The 19,662-nt window shown below is 36.0% G+C and overlaps 2 protein-coding genes across 10 annotated transcripts in view; one reads left to right on the top strand and one right to left on the bottom strand.

Moving 5' to 3' along the window:
* REEP3 (receptor accessory protein 3) overlaps nt 1-16,425 on the bottom strand; it is a 112,807-nt gene extending 96,382 nt beyond the window's left edge. The window contains exon 1 of the mRNA XM_077125170.1: nt 16,332-16,425. The gene's annotated coding sequence lies outside the window, so the exon portion shown is untranslated. The remainder of the gene's footprint in view (nt 1-16,331) is intronic.
* The window catches only part of JMJD1C (jumonji domain containing 1C), a 326,266-nt gene that overhangs the window by 12,034 nt on the left and 294,570 nt on the right, over nt 1-19,662 (top strand). The gene's annotated exons all lie outside the window — the stretch shown is intronic.

The raw sequence follows: 19,662 nt of genomic DNA on the forward strand, positions 1-19,662 counted from the left end.
ATAACCGAACCCATTATTACAGACTCTAAAATTTGTGAACTTCTGATCTGATCTTCCAGTCTCACCTAGTTTAAACCTGTGGGAAACCTTGAAAGGATGTGACCAGAATACTTTTCCAGTCCTAATTCCTTGAGTTTCCATTCTCCTTAACCTGTTATACCTTATATCATCACCCTCATCTTGCTTTTTTTAATACCTGTCACAAAAGGAAGAACATGTGCCCCTTGCTAAAAATCCCTAAGTTCATCATGGAAGCTCTTGATTCTTCTCTCACACTTCTTTTCAGACCGTCTGTTCTATTTCAAGGACACTTTCCACCCTTCCCTCCTTCTTTCTTTCCTTTACTTAATATTATGTTTTTAAAATTTATCTTACTGTTATTTGTGACCGTGGTTCTTTTATCTCTACTGCTATGTAATATTCCATTACATGTTTACAGAACGATATATTTATTATTTTGTTTAAGGATATTTTAGATATATATATTTAGATTTTTCCCCCCAATTCTATATGTGAAGGTTTATCCAGGGTAACTGATATGTAAAATATCCTTTTAAAAATTGTAGAAATTTTTATGATTGCTGTCTCTCCCCCTGGGTTTTAAGTTTCTTGAAAGTAGGGATTGTGTTTTACATAGCCCATCCTGCATTGTCTAACATATAATAATAAATATTTGTTTCATTGAATAGAATTTTGTTCTTTAACAAATAATATTTGATGTTTATACCGCAGGCTCTTCTTGAAAACTTAGTTTTCTACAACCTTACATCTCACAAAAGAGAAGTACTGATAAGATGAATAAAAATCATCTTAATATCTTGATCAAAATAAGGTCTTCTGTATGAACTCTTAGAGCTTTTCCTTATCTATAAATGTCAATTTTTTCATCATTTTTAAAAGATAATTTTGCTGGATATAAAACTCTTGGTTGGCAGTTTTTGTTTGTTTTTTAAGGACTTTATATATATTTTCTGGCTTTCATGGTTTCTGATGAGAATCCTCTGTTATTCTTATTGGGGAAAACTTGCATGTGGCAAGTCATTTCTCTCTTGTTGTTTTCAAAATCCTCTTTGTCCTTGGATTTTGACATTTCACTACATGTCTTGTAGATCTCCTAGAGTCTTTTCTGCTTGTAGTTCGTCGAGCTTCCTGGAAGTGTATGGTTATATCTTTCATCAGCTTGGGAACTTTTTGGTCCTTATTACTTGAAATACTTTCTCTGTTTTACTTCTGGGATCCAGTGATATGTATGATGGTACATTTGATAGTGTCCTACAGGTCCCTCATGCTCTGTTTTCCTCACTATTTTTTCTTTCCAATCCTCACATTGGATAATTTCAATTTTCTTATCTTCTAGTTTGCTGATCCCTTGAATTCATCTAATGAGTTTTTCATTTCAATTACTGTGCCTTCCAGCTCCAAAATTTGTTTCATTCCGTTCTTATAATTTCCATCTATTTTATAGGCTACATTTCCTTAATTTCCCTTATTTATTTATGGATTTCTATAGTTCATTGAACATATTTAAGATGGTTGATTTAAAATCTTTGACTCATAGTTCCAGTGTATGTGCTTCCTCAGGGATGGTTTCTGGTACGTTCTTTTTTTCCTGTGAATGGGCCATGCTTTCCTGTTAGTTTTTAAAGTTTTCTTGTTGAGAAATAGACATTCTGGATGTTATATTATTATGGCGTTGGAAATTAGTTCTTCTTCTCCTCTAGAATTGCAAGATTTGTTGTTGTTAAGGACTGGGTTATCAAATTGTGATTTTTGAATTTTTCTCCCAGATAGGGAATAGAAAGTTACAAAAGGAAAACATAATAAGAAGAGAGGCACTGCCTCTTTAAGACTACTCTGTCTCTTGTCCTGAGGGGGGTTTGAAAAATGTCTGCTCTCAGATCTGGCCCTCAGTGACCTGAAGTAGCTGATCAAAAGCAGTGATCAGACCACACACATCCAGACTTTGGAAGACTAGGTCTTTATAATCTACCCTGGTACCGGCAAACTGCACCAGGAACTGAGGCTGCAGTTCTCCTTCTGCTACGTACTACGCAACTGGGGAATGGGGTGATGAAATTCACTAGTATTTGCTGCGATTCACCAGTTTCGTCTTCCAGCTCTTCCCTGGATGCTGCACAGTGTTCCATTAGACTCTAGAGTTTCAAAACGATTGATTCAGATTCCAGAGTTCAAAAAAAGTTGATTTAGATAGTTCCTGCCAGTTCTGTTACCTGACAGATGTGGTGGATTCTTCTGCCTGCTGCACTCAAATGTCCAATTCTTGAGACAGTGGGGTTTCAAAGAGAGAAAACGTTTATTACTAGGTGTGTAGCAGGAGATCAATAGCGTGTCAGCCCAAAATTTGTCTCCCCAAAGTACAGTAATTTTGATAGTTTTATAGCATTGAAATATGAGCAGCTTTTAGAATAATGGGTACAATGGCCCCAGATGATGTAAGTAGAGTGATTAATTATTGAACATGTGCAGATTGTTTATGTTCTTAGTCATAGGGTGTATGTAAGAAAATGGCAGCCTTAATATAATGATAGGCATGATTTTTAGGTTTATAATGAGATATAGATGACTTGTAGGTTAAAGTTTAAACTTCTGCACATGTCAGGCGGGTTCATCTTGGTTAGATCCAGTCTTAGTTATCAAGATAACTTTGGACTTGGGATGGATTAGTTCTGGGCTGACCCAAGACCCTTCATTAATAAACATTAGGGGCTGTCTTTAGTGATTACAAGACTCTAAAGTTGAAAGAGTGGATAACTTTACAAATTAAGGTTAGTCACAAGCTTTTTACAATTAAGGGCATAAGATAAATGCTATACAATCATTATCAAAGATCATGGCAGCTGGATCAAAATTTAGAGATTTCAAGTATTTCACTCTGCTGCTCCAATATACCAGGAAGCAAAAAGGAATATCTATCTAATGATTCAGCTATCAAAACCATCCCTTAAATCCTAATTTCTTGGCTACAATTGTGGAAGGGCTGGTTCCTGGAAGTTCCTACTCTGCCGTTTTTCCGCAGCCCTCTGAAGACAGCCTTTTACAATAAAGAATCCTGAACTTGAGTGAAGCATACTAACATATATGGGAAAAAGAACATGTGTATGGTTAATAAGCATAGTCCTGAATAATATTTCATGTAAAAACATGTACTGATTTTAAAGAAGTTTAAAGGAAAGGGAGAGCTTAACTCTGGGGGAAAGGAGTCAGTTGCTTTAGAAAGATAATCTTGTTGGGGTTTTGTATTAGTAGAGTTTTGTAAGAAAAAAAATTCCTTTTGAGAGGGGTCTAGTGGTCAGAGGGAGAGAAACTGTACACAAAGGCAGGAAGACTTGAAAGTGCTGTGCTGGAAGGCAAATCCAGGTGCTCTGGTGGATTGGTGGAGTTTAGAGGTTGTGGCCTTTAATGCCATGCTAGGGTGTTTGAACTTTATCTCATTGGCTATGTGGAACTCTTATATGCACTTTAAGCACTGGAGTATTGTGATTAGAATGCCCTATATGATCATTCATCAGGATGGAGGAGGGATTAGAGTAAATGCTGGAGGTGGGGTGACCAATCTGAAAGCTATTGTATTAATCAGAAGGAAGAACAACCAGGGTCCTATCCAGAGCCTCTTAATCTCTGGTCCATAAATTAGGAGTCATTGGATATAATTCAGGTAGTCCATAAATTTAGAGGATAAAAAATTACATTTTTTCTTCTAATCTTTAGCTGAAATTTAGAATGTCCTTCAATTATGAATGTAGGCAACAAACCACAGTAATTTCCATAGTACTTTTAATATTTTTGCTAGTAGAAATCACAGATATTTTCATATCACATCACAGTTGTTGCAGATATCGTGAAATGTTGTTTCAAGATATCATGTCATCCTTACTTTGAAAATGTGGGGGTGATTAGATCTGGTCTGAGATTTCATTATTTTATGATAAAGAAGCATATACAGTGTTAAACCCAATTACAAGTTTTTTAACTATTTCAGTAACTATTTCAATAAAATTCGTTACTTTTTAAATCCTACGTATTTTTTTAAGTTTTAGTATTTTAACTCAAACTTTTTTCTGAGTCCAGGTTTCACCAGACTTCTGAAAGGGCCCCTGGGAAAAAAAAAAGTTGAAGAACCTTTGAGGAAATGAGGCAATGGTTTTTCCACAGTGTGTGCTGGTACTTTGTCACTTTTGGCAAGTCACATTAACCAGTTTGAACCACTGTTTACTTCTCTCTAAAATAGAGTAATTGAAGTAAATGATACCCTAATATCTCTTTTAACTCTTAAAGTCTATTTTTTTTTTTTTTTTTACCCCTCCAAATCAACAACTTCCACAGCATTCCCCATTTTACAAATCTATTCTTGATTTTTTTCCTCTCCAGACCTACATCTTGCCCATCTGTGAACAGCTCACTAAATTTTGATATGGTCTACCCCTATCTCAAGTGTACCTTTTTCATCTCCACCACTTCCTAGTTTAGATAACTGTCATTTCTCAGCTAGGCTACTGCATGTCTTTTAATGGAACCCCCTGTTTCTATTCCTGACCTGTTATGGTCTGTTACCTGCATAGCAGCAGAGTATTATTTTTAATACAAATCAGAGGACCTTGCTTAAAGTCCCCTCATTGGCTTTCCTTGAACGTGGATTAAACTTCCACCTTATCCCACAAAACCCCATGGGAACTGGCCCCTGTTTGCCTTTTTAATTTCGTTATGTATCACTCTTCTAGGTTCACTAAGCTTTAGCTATACTGGCTCTTTTTCTGTTCTTTAAATGGTCATCCTACTTTCTGCCTTAGGGTCTTTGCATTTGCTGTTCCCTGCTCCAGAATGAGCAGCTGTCTTCCCTGGATTAACTTCTTAATGCCGTTGACAGACCAGGGTGCCTCCTTCATCTGTCACGTAGTCTAACCTAGCTACTTAATTCCTCACAGATCACCCTATTCTAGTTCTCTGCGTAGTGCTTGACACTACTAGTTGCTATTTGTTTGATTGCTTTCTGTCTCCTCTGCCTGTAAAAGCAGGAATGTCATCTGTCCTGTTTCATTGTTTGCTTCCCAGTACCTAGAATATATATTTATTGAAATATTTGGGACTGTATCAAGTATTATGAGACTATTCAGAAAATCAGGATTTCAAACTTCAGAGGGCCTTGATAACTTGAAGAGTGAGAGACCCCCAGAGCAAGTAAATGGGAAATAGGAAAGATGACGTTCTGGTAAAGTCATTATATATGTAAATAAAAATATAAAAATTCCAAGGAAATGAATCATAAGTTGATTCAATTAAGGAGTTGAGGATGGTAGGTCATGGTGTTAGGAAGAAAACATCCTTTAGAATTTTAGGATGTTAGGAACAAAATATCCTTTTTAGGATTTTTAGCAAAAAAGTAAAGAAGTGGGGGTGACTTTATGCAGTGGGTATGATATTTACACTTTTTATCCACAAAGTGCCCATAGTATTTTATGGAATGTGCCCTCACCAACATCAGCCATAATAGAATAGTTGATTCTGGGTGTCATGGCAGAGTCTAATTCGTAGCAGGTTAAGTAGAACTACCAAGGACACAGAATAGGGAAAAACGAATGCTTATGAAGCATTACAGGCATGTGGAGCCTGGTGGAGTTAGATGTTTTTTAATAAAATGGTCCAGATTCCAGAGAAGGGGGCTAGGATAGAGACTCAATGACCATACACTTAAGCAACCACCAGGGGGTGTTGATGAGTTGAGGGAGCAGAACTAAGCAAGTGGTCAGAGGGTAAGTCAGCAAGTGATCAAGAGAATCAGAAAAAAAAATGGAAGAAACCCATAAATGGGAAAAAGAATTGCCCAGATTCACAGCAAAAAAATAGATGTTGAGTCAATGTCAGCTGCCTTTCTTCAGCTCATCCTAGTGATTATTATTATTATTATGCAAAATTTGGACTGTATTCAAAAGTAGAGAATAATAAGGAATAACCATATATTCAAAACCTAATTTCAACAATTATGAACGTATGGCCTAAATTATTTCATTTATACCTTCACCTACTCCCACTATACCTCCAGTTGTTTTGAAGGAATCACATCAATTCATGTGTGAATATGTTAGTATGTCTCTCTAAAAGATAGGGCCTTTATTTTTATCTTTTTTTTAAAAAACAAACCAGAGTACCATTACCCCAGTCCTCCAGAAGAATAAAAACTAAACAGTAATCCCTTAATATTGTAAGTTATGGAGACAATGTTCACAGCTCCCAAAGTTTTTTCCTCTTAATAGTTTGAATTGAGATCAAATAAGGTCTGTATAGTATGATGCCTCTTAACATTTTTAAATCCGTAGATTTCTTTTTCCTCCCCTTGTCTCCATTTCTTGTTGTTTGTTGTTGAGGAAAATGGATTATTTATATTGTAGGGTTTACCTCAATCTGGATTTTGCTGCCTGCTTACTTGTGGTATCATATAACATGTTCCTCTGTATCTTCATTTTCTGTATATTGGTAGTTGGATTTAGAGGCTTGATCAGATTCAAGTTTGAGATTTTTGGCACAATTACCTTGTGTTGGTGATGTGTACTTCCATTAAAAGTCACATAATGTCTGTTAGTACCACTGATTGTAGTTGCTCAGATCAATTAACTTACCAGGGGTGGCAACATTTTTTTTTTCCTCATATTTAATAGCTAACATTTTTAAAGAGAGAAATTTTCCCTTATCAACTATTTGGTATCCTTAGATATAATTTACTGTAGTAGTTAGGTTCAGGTGTCACCTTGGCCAGGTGATGGTGCCTGGTTGTTCTTTTGCTGTGTACTTAAATCATCAGCATGGGCATTTCATCTGTGGTTGATTTTATCTGTGGTTAGCTAAGGGAGTGCCTTCCACAATGAGTGAGGTTTAAAATGAGAAGAAGAGAGAAGAAGCTCAATGCAGGTCAGCACAACCCAGCACAACAGCTGAGAGCTCAGAGCCAACACAGACCCAGACATTTGGAGATGCAGAAAGGAATTGCCTCAGGGAAATCGTTTGAACCCAGAAGTTGGGAGGGAAGGCCAGCAGACATTGACGTGTGCCTCCCCATGTTACAGAGAAAGCCAGAGGAAAGCTAGCTGCCTTCCCCTCCAAAGAATTGTAAATTTGTAACTAAATCAATTCCCTTTATAAAAGCCAGTCCATTTCTGGGTATTGCATTCTAGCAATATTAACAAACTAAAACATTTATGTAGAAAAGGTAGGGTAAATGCCCAGTTCTTTCCCTTTCTTTAGCAGTTTTCAAATTGAATTGGTGCTATAGTATCCTCCAAAGGTGCCCAATGAATTATTTTTAGTATTTTTTTATGGATTTAAAAATATTTGATATTTCAGTCCATTATTATCTGTATTGATGTTCAAATTGGTCAGTGGTCGTCTCTTTAAGTAGGCTTCTAAATCCTTTTGACACGATTTTAGTAGTCTTTGATGGCTTCCTTATTTTTATTATGATAAGATATCCCAGGATCATCTTGTAAGTGTCCTGACCCAGACCTAAATGTAGAATAAACCATTTTCTCAAGGAACCTTAGTTCTTTTTAGTGGGAAATGGTATTTAGAGACCATGGTCTTGGTGCCATGGGTGCGCATTGCCACTTGGCCTTACAGTGAACAGATCCAGGAAGTAAGTTTTGTTATGTATAGGCACTGTGCTTGATACTTGGAGAAATAAAATTTTAAAAATGGTCCTTGCCTTTGTTAATACTTAAAGCAAAGATTATAAATCACAAAACTTTTTGCTTTTAGACCTTCACAGGAAGGCCTCCTCACATAGAGAGGGGAAGGAGGAGAGGGGCATAAAGTTGATGGCATTTGAGTTGTTTTGAGGAATATAATGAAATGAATGTACTTAGGGAAAGAGCCTGTTTAGGCAATATATGTGGTATGTCTTTGTCTTTGTCAGGTGTAACCTTACCAGTATGAGGCCCAATTTCCTCATCTATAAGTGTGTGCCACTTAATATGCATATATTTAGTTTGTCTTCAGGGTTTCTCTGTCAATAATAATACTGCCCAGACTATCACTATGTGTGTGTTCTTGTACATTTGTCCATATATGTTGATAGGACAAGATTCCTAGAAGGTGAGTTGTTACTCAAGAGTATTTTGTGCATTTTACATTTTTTCATAGGTACTGCCAAATTGCCCTCAGAAAAGGTTATAGTAGTTTACAACTTTTGCCAACTGTGGGCTAATGCCCATTTCTTCACATTCACAATAGTGAACTCTTTTTACATTGTTTTGATTCCTTCCCATAATGTTGAAGGAAGTTAAGTGTTTTTGATGCTTTAAGTACAGAATTAATATGATGACATTTTTAATTAAAATTTTTTTCAGCACTTTTGAAACCTAGGAACTCTTATCTTGTAATGGAGCTTTGTAATTCTTTACCGTGGATTAATAACTTTCTGTATTTTCAGGATACACAAGCATAATATATAACCTGCCTCCCTCCAGGTGAAGGACAAAAAGCCTTCCTGATTTCTCTCACTTTTTTTTTTTTTTAATGTGGTTTGGAGATCTGGATTGGAAAGAAAACATTCTTAAAATAGATTTTTCAAATAGTTGTACTGGCCTTTTTATACCTTTATATGATTTTATTACTTTCATTTATAGTAGCCATTTGTTTGGTCTGTGAAAATGGCTAAACCATATATTAATTTCTTTGTGAAAGCAGAACGTCAATATTGAGGTTATTCTGGCAAAACTTTGAATTATTTTCAACTGCTTTGATATTTTTTCTCCTTTAGTTTGAACTTGCCACTTTGGCTTGGATAGATGTGTAATTTTGTTTTCTTTTGCTTACATTAAATGATTTTTTACTTATTTATTATTATAATTGGTCAGTCTTTTCATTAATTAGTTTTTGTCCTCATGATCTTTTTATTGTAGATTAAAATTTCCTTTCCCATGATTAATTTAGTCAGTCTTTGTTCATATAAGTTGGAACCTTTTAATTTGGAGACTTAGTCTTTCAAAGAAAAAGTGATAATTATTCAATATATTGTTTAAAGGATAAGCTTTCTACAAGGATGAGGAATTTTTGCTAGGTTGGATTTTTTTTTTCCCTTCCCTTTTTCAGTTAGGAATGAATTCTCTGTTGTGGTGACAAATAGTTGTTTCTGAAGCTGGCGAGGAGAACTTCCTCCTGGGACTCTGGTAGAAGTGTTGTTGCAGCTATCTGATCCAACTGTGTAGAAAGCTGACTGGAAGTTGTTTTATTTGTCTGGAAAAGGTCAGGAGCCCAATCTTGTTTTTCCTCTGAGGTCTTCCTACAATCTTTTGTAGCTCTTAGCTGTGATGGGAACAACCATGAGGAATTATGTGGTGTCACTGTGCAACAGCAATGCCTGGGAATACATTGAAATTTTGTACTCCAAAGCAAAATTTCAGACACAGTAAAGAAGGGAATCTTTATGGTACAGGTAGGTTTAGGCAGTATTAATACTTTTATCCACCCTCTTAGGAGACAAAGAGCAAAGGAGAGGAAAGAGAAAGAAGCATCTCCTTTTCTTACTCTTAAGTTTATTCTCAGCAGTTCCCTAGAAAGCTGATTGCTGTATGAAAGTCACTACACAAAAAAGGAAGGAGAATCAAGAATTATTGGTGCAGATTCCTTTGTATTAAATAATAATAGTGTTCGTCTTTGTATGATATCTTCATGAATACTAACTACCTTATATTAAAGTATTATATATAAGTATTAAAGTATCTATATCATAAAATTATTTCAAATCAGATTAAGTAGAGGAGAGAAAAGGATTGGTAATTAATTGTGAGGGGGGAAAGGAAAAATGGTGATAAAGAGCAAGAAAAAGAAAAGCTTTAATATTAAAATTAAATAAGAAAGATAAAAGATGAAAGATAAAAGAGGGATTAAGGAAAAGCAAGCTTCTAATTTTCTTCATTTAATGAATCAATTCTTCTCTATAAACTTGCTGGCCTACATATAAAGAAGTCCACAAACTAAGTTGTGTGGCCATTGGGCAAAGTAATTAACAGCTCCAACACTTTGTTTTTTCATTTTTAAGGTTGATAAAATTACCTCACAGGGTTCTTGTGAGGAGTAAGTTAACTGTAAATTTCTCTCAAGAGTGCCTTACACAGTGTAAGTGCTAAGTATATGTAACCTATTATTTCATGAACAGTTTAATTAATACTTTATTCATATATTCAGCAAGTATTTATTGAACACTTACTATATGCCAGGCACTGTTTTGGAAGTGGTGATTAAATAAAACAATGTCCCTGCCCTACTGATGCTACTATTCTTGTGAATGAGACAAACAATAAGAGAGTAAAGAATAATTGTGGTTTGGGTTAAGTGCTATGAAGGAAATAAGTAGAGGGATGAGAAAGAAAGAGTAGCTGGAAATCCACTTTAGATGAAGATGACTATGAAGGCCTTTTGAAAGAGGTGGCACTTTAACTGAAACCTGAAGATTGAGAATGAGTCCATTAGGTGAAGAGCCTGGGAAAGTGTATTCTATAAGAGGGAGCATATGTGCCAGGCTCAGGATAGAGCCGACTTGGCGTGTTTGAGGACTAAAACATGGAAAGGTGCATCTGGATCTTGGGAAGCAAGAGTCTGCCCTTTCCTCGGCAAGCTCCCACTGCTTATGCGTCCTGCCTTGACACACCGTTTAGTGCTTCCTGAGGCCCTGGATGGAAGAGCATCCCCGTGGACTCATTGGTACTAGTGTTAGATAAACTCTGTAAGTGTTCTTTTCTGGTTGGTCACGAGGCCAACTATTTGTTAAATACTCTTATGTTTTAGTTGTAAACTTTAAAAAATTCTATCAGCTAGTATTGGTTTGTATTTCAAAAAAGACATATTTGGCTTCAGTTTGTCTTTGAGTTTCTTTTTGTTCTTTTTGGTTATGCTGTTCATGATTCCTTATGAATACAATGTTAAGCTCATAAGTTTTTAAAAACTTTTATTTAAAATTTCATTTTATGAAAAGAAAGTAAAAAGTAACAAAAATAGAAACCAGGAATCAGGAAAATAGAGTAAGGGAGAAATCAGTGGGCTGAAGGAAAAGTATATAAAAAGCTGAAATAAAAAGTTTTTATATCAGAGCAGATAAATGTGTTTCTCTTTCTTTTGCCTAGTCTGAGTCACCTATTATGCATTAGAGTAATCCAGTTTTTGGAATTTTGACCAGGAAGTCAAGAACAGTGGGTTATTCAGCTAATTAAAAAAAAATACTTCTAGGCAATTTTCTTCATCTAAATTTTTAATCTTTCATATTTTTGTTAAAGTTTTATGATTACCTTTGAAATTAGGTCATTGAAAACATTTTGAAAAATTGATTTTATTTAATTGTTCATGTATATTCTTATCCAAGAAGTTATCCCTTACCTTTGTTGTATTAAATTCTCTTTGTTTTGTTTTTTTGATCACTATTAAATAATTATAATCTTTGGCCTCCTGATAATGGTCAACAAGTTGGATTAAAGGCTCAGTGTTGTGTGGAATCTTTAAACGGCTCTGTGTAATGCTCAGAAATATAAAAATTAGACTGTAACCTTTCATCATATCTAATTCCTAATGCAAGTTGTCTTGAAGTTTTCAGATGCTATAAATGTTATTATTAGATCTGGTACCTTAGTTTGTAACAGAAGGCAAACAAGTGCATTATACACTGGTGACAGCCTACAGGGAGCAGGAAGGGGAAAGTAGTCTTGGGAGGGTTGCAGGATTGGTGGGTTGGGCCTCACTTGGGTGATGGCATGGGGCGGTAGGTGGGGCGGGGGTTGGTGGGGCGGGGGCGTTTGGAGCGTGTGGAGTGGGGTGGGTGACGTGGTTCAGGTGCTTGGGGTGAGGGGTGAGTTGCGGGTCGTGGGGCTGTGCTAAATGAGTGTAGCGCATTCAGGGAATGCAGCCTGGCTCACTTACCTAGTCCTCATCTCCCTGTCCTTGCACTCCTGTAGGCTCTGTGCTTCTACACCAAACTCTACCCTTCCACCTCTCAGCTCCTCAGCCTCTGCAACTAGGGCCACCCTATGTGGTGCAGAAGGCTCTCCCAGGTCAGTTACGCTTTTGAATTGCTGTCTCAGTTGCCCTCTCATCCCTTCTCTAACTTTTCCTTGGAGCAGGAATGTCCTGTTCGGCCATCTTCTGGGAACTCTTTGGCCATCTTCCCCCAGACAGTTCTTAAATATTGTTTATGTGGAACTTTTCCTATCTGTTGGCCTGCAGTGAATTTGAGATGATATTTCCTGGCAACTCAAGGCTCTTCTATTATTGATTAAATGTGAACCATTATCCAGTGAATGTTGTTTTGTGAGAACTGAAATACCTGATAAGGACAGGCCATTTCTTCTTATTTGACATGAGTGTGGGCAAAACCAAGGCTCTCTAGAAAACAATTTTATTTTTTATAACTGTAATACTTTCCCATAGCTGTGTAACAAAATTGCCACAAATTTAACATTTTAAAGCATCACAGATTTCTTATTTCACAGTTTCCTGTGCTCAGGGTCTTATAAGACTTCAAATCAGGGTTTTGGCCATGGCTGGAATAATTTCAATCCCAAGCTCCTCTTCCAGGTTCAGGTGATTATCAGTTTATTTTATTTCCTTGCAGCTCTGTAACTGTTGGCAACTTTTTCAAAATCAGCAGAAGAGTGAATCTCTGACTTCTGCCTTAGGGTTTTAGACCCTTATTTAAGGGGCTGATTAAGTAGTCTACCCAGGATAATCTTCCTTTTGATTAACTTAAAGTCAGCCAATTAGGGACATTAATTACATCTTTAAAATCTTTTCTCCTTTGCTATATAAAATAATATAATCGTGGAAGTGATATCCTGTTAGTTACACTTACCATATTCGATTGGTTGGAAATAATTTACAAGGCCCACTCACACTCAAGATGAGGAGATTATAAAGGGCATAGGTCACAGGGGATCATTTTAGTATTCTGCCTACTAATATGATATCACTTATTTAAAATGTTTGTAGTTATTTATTTTTGTTATTACACAGACTAATGGAACTTGAAGAAGAGAAAAAAGTAGTCATGCGTAATTTTTGCAATGGTACCTATAGAGTGGAGAGAGAATTTTCTATTGTACCTTCTTTTCACTTAGCAAAGGTATTTGTCAAATAGCTTACATAATGTTTGTATTGTCCTTTTTAAGGGGTGAAATTGCATCAGATGAATGATTCAACATTATTCATTGTATTAATTGTTGATCTAGGTATAATTTACAAAATTTACAGTCTGGAAAATTCGTTAATTTTAACATTTAGTTCTATGAGTTTGACAACGACATATAGTTATGTAACTACCACCACAGTAATCTAGATATAGAATGGTTTCTTGTGCTCCTTTGTAGTCAAGTGCTCCCCCAACACTCCAGTCCCTGATAATCACTGATTTATTTCCTGTCCCTTTGGTTTTGCTTTATGTGCAGTATCATATAAATGGAAGTATACAGTTGGTAGACTTTGGGGTCTGACTGCTTCTCACTTAGCATAACATTTGAGTTTGTGCATTAAAGAAGTAGTAGTCTTATTCAAAGAAAAGTTTGGCCCTTGCCCAGCTTCTGGGAGATAATCTCTAAACCCTTGGGATATCCTGCTTGATAAGTATGTCTTTTTTATCTTGGGCGCATTAGCAATCTGTCATGAACTATTGACCACACCAGATAGTCTATGCTAATAATGTGATTTATGGTGGAGACCTTGGGCCATGTCTGATAGTCTTTGCTAATAGTGTGATTTATGGTGTGGGTCATGAGCCATGTCTGTCAGCTCGACCTCTAGAGGGGATGAAGACTGAGTTTCGCCATGCCAGATGGTAAGCCAACCTACATGACTGACCCCCAATAAAAACCCTAGATTTCAAGGCTCAGGTAAGTTTCCATGGTTGGCAATACCGCATGCATGTTGTCACACATCATTACTGGGAGATCCAAGTGCTGTCTGTCTGCAGGACTCCACTGGGAAAGCACAATTGGAAGCTTGTACCTGCTGTTTTCTAGATCCTCTTCCTTTTGCTGACTTTAATTTGTGTCTTTACTCTGTTATAAACTATGATTGTGCATAGAATGACTTTTCTGAATTATGTGAGTCAGTCTCATGAATCATTGAACCTGTGAGTGTGGCCTTGGGGATCTCTGAACTACCAAGGTTTTTTGATTTTTTTTGTTGCATGTATCGATAGTTATATTTTCTTGCTCAGTTGTATTACATTTATATGGATTACCTCTGTTTGTCTACCCTCCATTGAAGGACTTTTTCTTTTTTTTTTTTTTAGCTGTTCTCAAATTTTGGCAGTTATAAATAAAGCTGCTATAACTGCTTGGGTATGGGATTTTTTTGTGAGCATTATTTTACTTGAATAAACACCTGAAAGTGGGATTGCTAGGTTATATGTAAAGTGTAGATTTAACTTTGTTAGAGAGATTGCCCACCTGTTTTGCAAAGTGGCTTTCAATTTCATTAATTTTTATTTCTTTCTTTATAGTTTCCTGCCTTCTGCTTGCTTTGGGCTTACTTTGTTCTTCTCTATTTTTCTTAAGATGGAAACTTATTGATAGCAGACCTTCCTTCTTTTCAAAAATGAACATAGTTATAAATTTCCCTCTAAGCCCTGCTTTGGTACTTCCCACAAATTTTGATATACTGCATTTTTGTTCTCATTTAATTAAAAAATTATCCTCTCATTTTCTTTGTGATTTCCTCTTTGGTCATGTTTATGTTTTTAGAAGTGTTAATTTCCAAGTATTTGAAGATATCTTGGAAATCTGTTTAAAGTGATACTTAGTTTAATTCCATTTTGCTCAGTTAATGTACTTTGTATGGTTTCTGTTTTTATATATTTGCCAAGATTTGTTTCATGGCCCAGAATATAGTCTGTCTTGATGAGCATTCTATGTGTACTTGAAAAAACTGTACATTCTTGTTCGTTAGAATGTACTGTAATTATCAGGGCAAGTGTCAACCAGATAGTGTTATTCTGAAGTTTTGGATTCTTATTCATTTTTGGTGTCCTTGGTCTGAGCAACAGGCATTGATGTCTCCAAATTTATTTGTGGACTTTTTTGTTTCTACTATTATTTCTATCAGTTTTGCTTTGTATATCTTGAAACTCTGTTGATAAGTACATACACAATATTGTTATGTCTTCTTGGTGACTTGGTCCTTCTATTATTATATAATGTCTCTCTTTTTCTCTTGTTCTGAACTATACTTTATAATTTTCCTTGTTTTGACATTTACTTTTCTTCAGATACTACTATAGCCATGCCATCTGTTCTTTGATTTGATTGGCACAGAATTTTTTCCAGTCCTTTAAATGTATTTGTCTCTTCATATCTTAATTGGATTTTTTTGTATACAGAATATAGGTGGGTCTTGCTTTTTATCCTGTCTAACAATCTCTTTTAATGGCTGTATTTGACAATTTATATTTAAAGTAATTATTCACATGGCCAGATTAAAATCCACCATATTGCTAGCTCTTTTCTTTTTGTTTTATTTGTTCTTTGTATCTTTTTTTCTACTTTATATTCTCTGAGTGTATTTTATGACTCCATTTATCGCCTCTATTTGGCTTATTAGTTATACCTTCTTCTTTCATTTTTTTAAATGGGTCTCTAGGGATTTATAATATACGTCTTTAATCACAGTGTACCTTTAAATAATGTTGTATCACTGTATGTTAGTGTAAAAGCTTTAGAACTGTATACTTCCAATTTAATGTCTCCTTTATTTTGTGTTAATGTTTTCATATATTTTATATTCACCTGCAAGTACTTATCTTTTTTAATGCAATTTTATTGAGATGTATTCACAATACATATACTCCATCCAAAGTATACAACCAGTGGCTTACAGTATTACCACATAGTTCTGCATTCATCACCACAGTCAATTTTAGACATTTTTATTATTTCAGAAAATAAAAAAGAGAGAGAGAGAGAATTCAGAACATCTCATACCCCAACCTCCACCCCACACCACCCCCTTCATTGATCCCTTACAAATGATGTGGTTTTGTTATTGTTGATGAAGAAATATTATATTACTGTTAACTATAGTCCATTGTTTGCAATAGGTGCATTTTTCCCCATATACTTCTCTATTAACTCTCTGTAATTGTTTTGTACATTTGTTCTAGTTTATGGAAGACTTTTTTATATTTGTACTGATAATCACATCATTGTCCACCTCAAGATATACTCAGTTATACAGTCCCAAGTTTTAACCTCTAGTTTTCCTTCTGGTGACACAGATGACTCTAAACTTCCCCTTGTCAACCACATTCATATACGGTTAATAACAGCACTGTTAATTATACTCACAGTAGTGTGCTAGCATCAGCTCTATCGGTTTCCATTTATTTAAGTTCAACCTAGTTGAAAATTCTATACCTCGTATACCTCATTCTCTAGCCCCATTCTGTCTTCCGGTAATCTATATTCTAGATTCTATTTCTGTGAGTTTATATATTCTAATTAGTTCATATTAGTGAGGTCATACAATATTTGTTCGTGTTTAACTTAATTAACTTAGCATAATATCTGCAGGTTTCATCCATTTTGTCATCATCCATTTGTTACATGCTTCAGGACTTCATTCCTTTTTACTGCTGAATAATATTTCATCATTTGTATATAACCACATTTTGCTTATCCATTCATTGGTTGTTGAACACTTGTTTTTTCCCCATTCTTTGGCAGTTTTGAACAATGATGCTATGAACACAGGTGTGCAAATGCCTATTCGTGTCCCTGCCTTCAATTCTTCTGGGTATATACCTAGTATTGGGATTGCCAGATTGTAGGGCAACTCTATACTTAGCTTTCTGTGGAACCACCAAACCATCTTCTACAGCACTGTAACATTTTACATTTCCACCAGCAGTGAGCCAGTGTTCCTTTTTCTCCACATCCTCTCCAACAGTTGTAGTTTCTTTTTTGTTTAATCATGACCATTCTGAAGCTGAATGTGAGAATGATAGAGGGAGAAGGGCTGGGGGCACATATGGAAACTAGAAGGAAAGATAGACGATCAAGACTGAGATGGTATAATTTAGGAATGCCTTGAGTATACAGTGATGGTGATTGAATGTACAAATTAAAAAAAAATGTTTTTGTATGAGGAAGAATCAACGTCAACGTTTCAGAATGTTGAAAATAGATGGTCATTCATATTTTCAAACTTCAACTTCTGTGTGAGACTAAAGGAAGAAATGTTTATTTGGTGCAAAATTTATATTTTGACTGGCAAGTGCATTTCCTAATTTAATTTGTATGGTAAGTTTAATTGAATGCCATCATAAATACATGGAACCTTGGATAGGGCATGAGATTTTGTTGGTTTGTCCAGGTTAGTGTGATACCCTGATAAATCCAAGAGTGATTTGAACAGTGAATACAGAAGTATTTGCAAAGTCCTCTTGGGGGAGTAGGGAGAAAGGGGGAAATATTCAACTTCCTCATTTGGAGAATTCCTGATACTCTTGCAAACAGTGGGGATGACCAGATCAATAGGCCGAACCCTTGATCTTGGAGTTTCACCCCTGTGAAACTTATCCCTGCAAAGGATAGGCTAAGCCACCTTAAAATTAGACCTAAGAGTCACCCCCAGAGAACCTCTTTTGTTGCTCAGGTGTGGCCTCTCTCTAAGCTGACATGGCAGGCAAACTCACTGCCTTCTCCCTGTATGTGGGACATGACTCCCAATAGTGGAAACCTCACTGGCAATGTGGACAGAAATCCTGGGATGAGCTGGAACTTGGCATCAAGGGACTGAGAAAACCTTCTTGACCAAAAAGGGAAAGAGAGAAAGAAGACAAAGTAAAGTGTCAGAGGCTGAGAGATTTCAGAGTCGAGAAGTTATCTTGGAGGCAATTCTTATACATTATATAGATATCCCCTTTTTAGTTATTGTATATTAGAGGGCTAGAGGGAAGTACCTGAAACTGTAGAGCTGTGTTCCAGTAGCCATGTTTCTTGAAGATGATTGTATAATGATATAGTTTTACATTGTGACTGTGTGGTTGTGAAAACCTTGTGTCGGATGGTCCTTATCTATGGTATGGACAGATGAGTAAAAAATATGGATAAAAAGTAAACAAATAGTTGGATTCCTGGTGCCTGCCATGGAAAAAAAGAAAAGAAAAAGGTAAACAAACAATAGGGGAAACAAAGGTTAAGATAAATTGAGTAGATTGAAATACTAGTGTTCAATGAGAGGGAGGGGTAAGAAGTATGGTATGTATGAGTTTTTTCTTTTTTTTGCTGGAGAGTTGCAAATTTTTCAAAAAATGATCATGGTGATGAATACAAGATTTTCACAATCACACAGTCACATTGTGAAAGCTATATTTTTGCCCACTTTTTAATTGGCAAAAATGGGCAAATTAAAAAATTGTGTGGTAGTTAGATTCAGTTGTCGACTTGGCCAGGTGAAGGCACCTAGTTCTGTTGCTGTGGACGTGAGCCAATGGTACGTGAACCTCATCTATGGGGATTACATATGCAATCGGCTAGGAGGCGTGCCGGCTGCAACGAATGACTTTTGATTTAATTGGCTGGTTCTTAAATGAGACAGCTCAACATAGCACGGCCAAAGCAGCTGAGCATTCCTCATCTCAGTGCTTGCAGCCCAGGCCTTTGGAGATACAGGAAGGAATCACCCCAGGGAGAGTTGATTGGAACCCAAAGGCCTGGAGAAAAGGCCAGCAGAGACCATCCTGTGCCTTCCCATGTAAGAAAGAACCTCAGTGGAAAGTTAGCTGCCTTTCCTCTGAAGAACCAACAAAATAAATCCCCTTTTATTAAAAGCCAATCCGTCTCTGGTGTGTTGAATTCCAGCGGCTAGCAAACTAGAACAGGATCCAATGTTAACTTGCCACCAACTATGCACAACTCTTCTCTCTGAGGAATAACGTTATATTGAGGGATCTCAGAGATGGTCTCTGTTGCTAACATGTTTGACATTCAGAGGCAACATTAAGTAGATCAGCCTTGTTAAGTAGGAATTCAGTTGGGCCCATATGTAGCCCCAATCTCTGTCACCATGGCTACTCCATTTATGTACCCTATATGCCAGTTCTGGGACAGCTGATGACAAAAACTGGCTAACATCAACTAGACAAATAATTGTCTACAAATCAAGAGGGTGTTCTATGCCTCTTCTGTGGTGGAAGCTTTCTGGTAGTCATTAACATGTGATACAAAAATCTTCACATTTTATACCCACTCCCATACCTACATTTTTTTTTAACTTTTTTTATTAATTAAAAAAAATTAACAAACAAAACATTAAGATATCATTCCATTCTACATATATAATCATTTATTCTTAATATCATCACATAGTTGCATATTCATCATTTCTTAGAACATTTGCATTGATTTAGAAAAAGAAATAAAAAGACAACAGAAAAAGAATTAAACGATAATTGAGAAAAAAAGATTATACGTAACATACCCCTTACCCCTTGCTTTCATTTCCTACTACCATTTCAAACTAAATTTAAGATTTGTTCCCCCTATTATTTATTTTTATTCCATATGTTCTACTCTTCTGTGGATATAGGAGCTAAAAGGAGCATCAGACATAAGGTTTTCACATTCACGGAGTCTCATTGTGAAAGCTGTATCATTGTTCAATCATCATCAAGAA

The sequence above is a fragment of the Tamandua tetradactyla genome, chromosome 13, assembly GCF_023851605.1.
Source record: "Tamandua tetradactyla isolate mTamTet1 chromosome 13, mTamTet1.pri, whole genome shotgun sequence".
NCBI lineage: Eukaryota > Metazoa > Chordata > Mammalia > Pilosa > Myrmecophagidae > Tamandua > Tamandua tetradactyla.